Genomic DNA, 9576 nt, shown 5'->3' on the forward strand with positions numbered 1-9576 from the left:
AGAATTTTATTGTTTTATATATATTTTATTGTTTCCCTTCAACGTGACTTTACCGAAAGAGCTAAAAATATGAATTACTGCAGTCACGAAAGCTTTAAATAAAAATTTGATTTTGAAAATGTTGAACTTCTGGTCAAAACCAGCTACTACTGGCCAAGACTAATTGGAGAATCTTTCGAAATTGAAAGAATTATAAATAATTGTAACCGTTCAGATAGCTACCTCCTTAGTGCTGCGTGGAAGAGAATAATCAAATAATACATTATTTAAATGCATGCCAATAAAGGGCACCATATTTCAATAGGGATTACCGTTGGTACAGCTATTTTAATACACAGAATGGACAGGAAGGACAAGATGAAAGGGCTCTCATAATGCACATGCATGATGTACGTTGACTCATAATTCTCCCCCCCCCCTCCCCCACTTTGCGCAAGAGCGCAGAAGTGTAATCACCACATCTACGCCTCTATATAAGGAACGAAACATTTAGACTTCTCCACAAATCTGGCTGTCGCCTGATGAAGCTAGTTGTAATTACTGGCGAAACGTCATACTCAGATTGTAAATGTTGTGGCTTGTCTCTCCAACACACCGGTGTGCTGTACTCGTGACGAATTGGCATGTTCTGTTTACGTGACAACCCTTACTAGTTGGCTGTGTTGGGTGGTGGAGGGTTTTAACGACACATTTATATATTTACGCGATCTAACCCAAAAAACCTCTTATGGATATTGGTCTCAAAAGCCTCCGTGTTAAACTCGGTTATAACTGTTTTTGTACTGTACGCGATGTTGTTGCCGCTTGCTAAGACATCTGACTCGGTTATAACTGTGTTAGGTTTTGTACTGTACACGATATTCACGTAAAATGTTTTCTCATTTCCTGTTTCAGAATATGGCTTCAGTTTGGAGTACTACAAAGTTGACCCAATACCAGCCAGCAGAGGTATTTATTAATTCTTAATTTACCGGTTTATGAACTGACCATCCTTTGGTTCATGCGCTTCTTGTACAAATTCCGTGAGTAATACAAAAATGGGTAAATTATTATTATTATTTTATGACAGTAATTGTAAGTTCAAAACGTGATTTCACGAACTACTATTGTTTTGCCAAATATAGTGCCTAGCGTAAATCCTTGTGTATTAGAGACATCTTCATCTAGCAAGTAATAGACCATGGTTGATAAATATTACAATGATAGATGAATCTATGAAGATGGAAAACAATGATTGACGTTCTCTGGTCTGACACTGGTGAAACTAGACCCTAAAGAAGGCTGTCTTTGGTATGGCTATTTTAGTACAAGCAATGGACAGGAAGTACCAGATCAATGGGCTCGCATAATGTGCACGCATAATGTACGTTGATTCATTAATCCTCCCCCCCCCCCCACCTTGGACAAGAAGAGTGCACAAGTGTTGTCATCACATCTACGCCTCTATATAAGGAACGAAACAGGTGGACTTCTCCACAAATCTGGCTGACGCCTGATGAAGCTAGTTGTGATTACTAGCAAAACATATTCTTTGGGTCTTTCGGTAAAGTCACGTAGATGGTTCAAAGAAAATAACCATCTACGTGACTTTACCTAAAGACCCAAATAATTTGAATTCCTGCAGTCACGAAAACTTTAAGTCAAGATTTACTAGCAAAACGTCGTACTCAGATTGTAAATGTTGTGGCTTGTCTCTCCAACACACCGGTGTGCTGTACTAGTGATGCATCGGCATGTTCTGTTTACGTGACAACTCGTACTAATGATGGCGGGTTTGACTAGACTTTTCTATATTTACGCGATCTAACCCAAAAAAAACTGTATTATAGAAGTAATTGTGTTTTGTCGTTTTTCAGAATGTGGCTGGATCCCCGTAGCAGAACGCAGAGTGAACAGCCGGATCGTGGGAGGCTACGAAGCAAGGCTCTGAGAATGGCCCTGGCAAGAGAGCCTGCACAACTTCAACAGACTGACCTGTGGGGGCTCCCTCTTCAGTGACCGCTGGGTTGTGAGTGCTGCTCATTGCTTCCAGAGGTGAGCGTTTCTGTTGCTTCACATGTATTGTGAACACTTTACTCTGAGCTATAAATGCTCTGATACGTGCATTGTCCTTGTACTGTTCGCCTTTTGACGTTCTCTGGTCTGTCACTGGTGAAACTAGGTGCTAAAGAAGGCTGTCTCTGGTGTAGGCCAAAGACAATGCATATATTATTATCAGAGCAAGTTTATTTGCATGTTCACCACAAGTACGTGTGGTTAATACAAACTTGATTCCTTGCTAAACGTGTTTGAACATCTTAACACTTTAAATTTTAATTTAAAGCTTTCGTGACTGCAGGGATTCATATTCTTGGTTCTTTCGGTAAAGTCACGTAGAAAGCACCAAGAATATCTTAACACCTGTTTTATTGCCAGAAAGGGTAAACCCTATTTTTATTTGTCATACTTTAAAAGGATGCATTGTGTTAAATGTTACACACACAGCAGACAAATTTGATAATCACAACTTGCAGCCCTTTAACAGACCGCTTTTGGGATGAAGGCCTTCGCACACCGTGTTGGTCATGGGGTGTTGTTCGGCCATACCTCACCACACTGGTCACGAATAACTGTATCTGTGGTTGGGAATCAAGCTTGGGGAATTAAAACGTGGGTCAACAGGTTCGTAAGTGCAGTGTGCTAACCAATGAACCACCGCTGCTCCCACTCACACAATGAATCACAACACCATTAGAAGATATTTTTGTAGAATTTTATTGCAGAAAGAGTTATGAATATAAGTGGAATAGGGATGAAGCATCTCAGATTTTTTTCACATTCAGGTATGATTTTTCAAAGTGCACTTGCAATCGTGATGCGTGCCGGCGCCACAGTCCAAATTTGCTTACTTGTAAAACTGACCCACACCAATTACTCAGTTGAGATTATACAGAGCAGCAGTCATCACCCCTACCGAAAGAACCTGAAAAAGTCCTGAGACTCAATGAGGCTTACCTTGGTAAAAAAAAAAAACATAATGCCCTATATTATTTTATGCTGACTGTGGTGGCTGTGTATTTACCCCCCTAGTAACAACCCAAACACCTGGACGGTATACCTGGGCCTGCACTCTCAGAACGATCTCAGCGCTTCAACTGTCGTGGCCAGAAGCGTCAACAGAATCCTCATCCACGAGCGCTACAACGGAAGCAGCCATGACTATGACATTGCTCTTATGGAGCTGTCAGAACTTGTTTCCTTCACTGATTACATACAGCCAGTTTTGCCTCCCATCTCACTTTCAGAAGTTTCCCTACCCAGGGAAATCATGCTTCATTTCTGGTTGGGGAAAACTTTTGAAGGTGGTAAGTCCATAGGTGAAATATTCCAAACCTGGGAAAACACGTGATTTCAGAAGATACTTTGACCACTAAATAGAGCATAGTTTGAGATATTATTTAGTATCCATAGCTCAGTGTCTATGGTGTAAGAACAAAGCAACCACAGTATTGTCATGTTTTGAGCCTCCACACGACCCGATTAACATTCTAATAAAATCGATCTTCTCATAGAAAGCAGTTCCCTTCTGTTTAAACTCAGGATTACAACCCTTGAGTTGTTTACATTGGGTTAAATGTAGCACCTCTAATGTACAATATATACAAATATCAAAAAATCCATTGCTATGCCCACGATTCAAGGCATGTATCGTGATTTTAATGTATGAATCGGTGCAATGTTATTTTCCGACGGCACAAGTTAAACATAATCGATAGCTGAACATTTATTTTATTTCGGGGGAATGTTTGTATAATGAAAAACAAATATAATATACACATCTCTTCTACTGAACAATTCCTTTGATTTAATGGAGGCTCAAATTTTTGTTCGGAAACATTTTTTTGTAAAAATCCTTTGGAATAATGATGGCAGTCGGGTAGCAGAGCTCTCTGGTGCTCGAGGAATATCTGTAATAGGCATTAAGCTGATATACAGGTGATATGTTGTTAACATTTAAATGTACCACAATCTAAGTCTTGATGAAATATAGTACTTCACTTTAAGATGTTTTCTTGTTCGTGTTTTTGTTTTTTTGTTTGTTGTGGTTGCACCCGATTCAAGAGCCGAATGGCTCACAGGGCTATACCAAAGTAAATAAATAACTGGAACTGAAACACGGTTTCCAACACGAATTCTTGTCCTGAACAGGCTGCACACCCGACCAGCTTCAGGAGGCTTCAGTAGAGATCTTCAAGACGTGCGTCACCCCAGGGCCGCAGGCCTATAGCCCATCTCTAATCACCAACAGGATGCTGTGTGCAGGGTACCTCGAAGGAGGGGTGGACACCTGCCAAGTGAGCTGCCATAACAACCAACAAGATGCAATTTTGATTTAAAGCTTTCGTGACTGCAGTGATTCATATTCTTGGTTCTTTCGGTGAAGTCACGTTGAAGGGAAACTAAAATATATGCGAGAATTGTATTGTTTTATATATTTTATTATTTGTTTCCCTTCAACGTGACTTTACCGAAAGAACCAAGAATATGCAACTCTCTTGCCTAAAAACCATCTGGAGCACATGACGACTATGGGCTCAATTATGTTCCACCAGGGGGAACTCGGAAAGCAAACTTCTCCAATCAATTCATGAACACATTTTGGTACCAATTTACTGGAAGGAGCGTGGGTGGGCCAACATCAACTCGACCTTCAACAACAATGTCCTCCTTCAGGATCCCAGTCTCATTGAACATTTCAAGCTGGCCTCAGTTGTACTGCTCTTTGCATTGAACATTTAAACCTAATTATCGGGCCTTTTGACATCCCCTCTTTGGTATCATGACATGCCATTGCTTATACTGGATCACTGTAATCATCGCTCCATCAGGCCTCCTTGTTCGTCAGTCAACTTCTAACATTGGTGTCGTGTGTGTCTGTTGCAGGGAGACTCTGGGGGTCTCTTGGTTTGCCAGGACTCAAACGGCCGCTGGTTTTGGTACCTCTCTGGAATCACCAGCTGGGGCTATGGCTGTGCACGGGCTTACCAGCCAGGTGTTTACAGCAGGGTCACCAAATTCTTGGACTGGATTCACCAGAACATGCAGTAGTCTATTATACCATCCTGCACCGATATAATACTATAGATCATGGATATTAATGATGGGAACTGTAAATCAAAATAATTGATGCAGGCAATCAATGTAAAAAATAAACGCATTGTAAATTGTTGTTAAAATGTTCATTTATATCGCTGAATACTATATTTAACTGCACCAGAATGTAACAAGGTTTGCAAGTCAATAGATGAACAAAGGTTTTGGGTCAAATCAGACAACTCTGATAGTTGTTTACATGGTATTTTGGTTTTGCAACACCTGTAATGGGGCCTGGCAGAGCAAAAATGCATATGATGTTAAAACCACTGGACCAAGGTGGAAGGGTGATTGTTGGCATTGGCAGGAGATGAATACAGAACTTTATATTTTTCAATGTTGCTTAATTCTGTCAACATTGACACAATGGACAATTGATGGACTGTCTAAAATATTTGACCCAACCTGATTATACATGACAGCAAAATTAATTGCTGTCTAAACTATATACGATGCATTTATTTGTTATATTTTGACCTGTGCCATCAACTCGCGTCTCTCATACATTAATTGCAATGGCTGTTGAGCAGTAGGGGTACTCAGGCGATCTATAGATCTTCTAGGGGACCACTGCAATGATCGGCGCATCCAGACGAGATGATGCGTTCCACAGGGAGAACGTCCTTCATGGAGGTTGTCTAAGAGTGTGTCCGTGGCAAGGTTATCGGTGATTTACCTTCACCTTCCCTGGTCAACACAGCCCATGAGTTTGTGAGTTTTGGTTTAATAACTACATAAAAAAGAGTGGTTTTGCACAAGGAGGCTGCAAAAAAAACAAGTTTGTGATGCAATTCGCTTGTCACATTAAAGTTACTTAAGACGCCTCTGTGTAAATGGCCTGATATCAAAACCATTGTCATAGTGTGCATAAGGAAACTATGGGGAAATGTAATGAAGAAAATACTTTATGGAAATATAAAAAAAACATTTTAACTGTTTTTGTGGTATTCCAAAAATCATGGCATATTTTATTGGGTAAGATGGTTTACTAGTTGGGGTTTGAAAATGGCAATGATCCTTCATAATGTGAAAGACTGAAAGCTGCTCTTATGAAATTTAAACTTTCTTTTTAAAAACTGATTCACACAAAGCGACATGCTATTTGCCACAGCAATCCGTAATTTATCTAATGCATTTGGAAATCGATGTATGCTTAATAGTAATCTGGTGAATAAAGATTTAAAATGTGTAAAGTATAACATGTGTGTGCCTGGGTGACTTTTGGTCAAATCTTGAGATTAGGGATCTTATAAAAAGTTATACGACTTTCTATCAAAACCTCCGCCGCAGGGGCCGATCTTGACACTGCTGGCACAAGTCATCAACGAGTCCAATCAGTTCCAAATCGTCTTGTGCCACATCAGTCCATCTCTTTTCGAGCCTGTGCCACACCTGTTTAGACCCAACTAGTCAAACAGAAGCTGATTCGGCATGCCGTAGATGTGCATGCAGGATATATGACCCAGACAACTCAGCCCTCGCTTGACAGAGGGGCTCACTGATGATGGGAATGCATCCAGATCTTTGAAGGATCTGTGAGCTCACACAATCGTCTGGTTAAACCCAGGATAGATTGTAGGCAGGCTAGCCTGAATGTTTAAAACCGGCACAGATGTTCCATTCGAGGGCTCCACATTTCGCAAGCTTAGAGAAGTGACAACTGTGGTGGAGAAAACCCAGAGCTTTGAAGTGATAGACCAAGTTCCTTCCACACAGCGTTATGCAGATAATGAAAATATACTGCCGCTCGAGTGATTCGTATTGAGGCATGGGCTCCCAAAACAGGAGCTAGTCATAATCACACTACCCAGGTATGGAGCATTTTATGAAATAAAATACCCAGGCAGGTGCTTTGTGTTTGTGGGGCTGATGGTAAGGCATCATCTATTCGTAGCGTGCACCTATGAAGGCCGGAAGAGTTCACAAGGTGTTGGATGGCCAGCACCATGGCAAACCGCCTTTGTCTCCGCAGTTGCGATGCTTACCACACCAGGTACTCATTTGAGGCTGAGTCGACCTTGGGGAGGCCCAAGATCGGTTCAGATAATCGTCACTGGTGTTAGCGGAAATCGAACTCGTGTTGCTGGGTTTATAGCGCTGCGGACTAACCATTGCACCCCATCGCTCCCCACTATTCATGTTTCTCTCAACAACAAACATAGATCCCCCGTATAGCCTTAACAGATTAATGGGAGAAGTGCTGTTAGTGAGCACCCATGAAGGCCGACACGCCACACGAGGGAGTGGGTGGCCAGCACTACGCCCGGCCGCCTTTGTCTCCCTAGTGGCGATGTTTACAGCCCACCAGGTACTCGTTTTAGGCTGAGTCGCCCTAGGGCAAGTCCTGGACCGGTTCAGATTATCGTCAATGGTGTTGTCCGTGAGCGGGAATCGGGACTTGGGTCGCCAGGTAGCGCAGCGCGTTAACCGCTACACTACCGCTCCCCATATTTGTTTCTCTCACAAACTCTCACACACGCTTTTTCTCTGTGTCTGTGTCACTCCCTCTCACGCAAACACACACTCTCTGTCCCTCTCTCATTCTCTCTCAATGATTCACTCCGTCTCACGCTCTGTCTCAACAACAGACACTCTCCATCACATTGCACACTCTCTGTCCCTCTCTTTTTCCCACACACGCATTCTGTCAATCGCACTCTCTGCTACATCACTTACTGTCTCTCTAAAACTAACTCTCTCTGCATCTCTCCCTGTCCATCTCTCGCACTTTCACACACTCTGTCTCTCTCTGTCACTCTGTCACTGTCTGTGTCTCTCCCCGTCCCTCTCTCACACACTCTGTATCTCTCCCTGTCCTTCTACACTACCGATCCCCACACACACAAAGCCTTTACATTTGGGGCAAGTGCTGTTTGCGAGCACCTATTAAAAGGCTGCACGTACAAAGGGGCCAGCACCACGCCCGACCGCCTTTGTCTCCCCAATGGCGATGTTTAGACACCGCACTAGGCACCCATTTGAAGCTGAGTTCACCAGAAATATCGCTACATATTACCTGGTGATGCCACATAAATAATAAATAACTCATCAAATAAGGAGCTACTGCAAGATAACTTCGCCTCTTATATGTGTAATGTATTTTCCATTTAAGTCCGCAGAGTGATTGACGAACGCGTTCGTGTTTAGAGACCACCAGCCTGGATATCCCGGCCAGGCAGCTCGTGGTCATGTGACAGACGCGCGCCTCCCACGTGACCGGTAGTGACGTCACGCGAAGACGTTGGACGTGACGTCAATCTCAGCAGTCCACCGTCCCCACAGAAGCCGCTGGTTCCGAAGAGGAGCTCAATCTGCTTCTACATCGCGTCTTGTAGGGATTTATTTCTTTATAAAGATGTACATCTTCATGAAGGACATCAACAGCGCTACGATGAAGACCAACTCACAAGGTTTGTGTGTGTGTGGTCAACCTGCCGTAGCGCTCACCAATAAATCAGAATCAGTTTTTTTAGCCTGGAAAAATCCGATGAGCTATGAAGCTCTTAAATTTCGATTTAAAGCTTTCGTGACTGCAAGCATTCATTTTCTTTGGTTCTTTCGGTAAAGTCACGTAGAATGAGAATAAAATAATAAATTGATAAAATAAAATAACACAATAATATTCTCACGACGTTTCGGCCACAACACAAGCGGCCTTCATCAGGTGTCTGGAGTGCTGTCCTCCAGACAGTCTCGTCCCTTCACCTGATGAAGGCCGCTTGTGTTGTGGCCGAAACGTCGTGAGAATATTATTGTTATTTTATTTTATCAATTTATTATTTTATGAAGCTCTTGTTCAACATGTCCAGTAAAATATGTACACGATAAACTTTATTACACACCACACACACGGCCAACTCATCACTCGTGTAAAATAAACACGGGCCGTCCATAAATGACGTCTAGCACCTAGTGGGGGGGGGGGGGGGGGGTCAGACATTTGTGACGATCCATGTCTTGCTCCCAGCGCGTGTAGACAGCCTCAGGCCTTAGCTTGGCCCGACGCTGGGCCCACCAATTGCTGAACTATCTGGAGAATTGTGGAGGGAGGTACACATGTGCAGACACAGAGACACCCTTACACACGTGCATATTAATTCGTTCATCAACTCTAGGTTGGCTATTTCATAGCTTTACACTGCGTTTTCAGGTTTTACCATGTGAACATCCCAAGCACGTGGAGCGAAACGTCAAGACATGCCAAACAATATGCAGTATAACACAAAACATGTCAGAGAGCTGTACAGAACAACTTCTAAAACCTAAGTAGTAGCTGTTTTTCATTTAGCTCGTTGTCAATCCACTACACTCTTGTCAGTCATGGGAGTTGCTTGTCTAATATTATGAAACTATGTAGCAAGTGTCTGATCGGAATAACGCATGATACTCACGAGGTGAACTTTGTCCAGTTGACTGGTGTTCACTGCTTAGCCGGTGCACACT

General features: G+C 42.6%; 1 long non-coding RNA gene across 1 annotated transcript; it reads left to right on the forward strand.

The window, feature by feature from the left end:
- Positions 1-788: 788 nt before the first annotated feature.
- LOC142931238 (uncharacterized) lies at positions 789-6329 on the forward strand. The gene is made up of 3 exons (XR_012947246.1): positions 789-948; positions 1857-2034; positions 4924-6329. It is a non-coding gene; the product is annotated as an uncharacterized LOC142931238 (long non-coding RNA).
- The last annotated feature ends 3247 nt before the right edge of the window (positions 6330-9576 follow it).

Source organism: Petromyzon marinus, chromosome 51 (assembly GCF_048934315.1).
Source record: "Petromyzon marinus isolate PM22_M1 ecotype Great Lakes invasive population chromosome 51, UKy_Petmar_22M1.pri1.0, whole genome shotgun sequence".
NCBI classification, from domain to species: domain Eukaryota; kingdom Metazoa; phylum Chordata; class Hyperoartia; order Petromyzontiformes; family Petromyzontidae; genus Petromyzon; species Petromyzon marinus.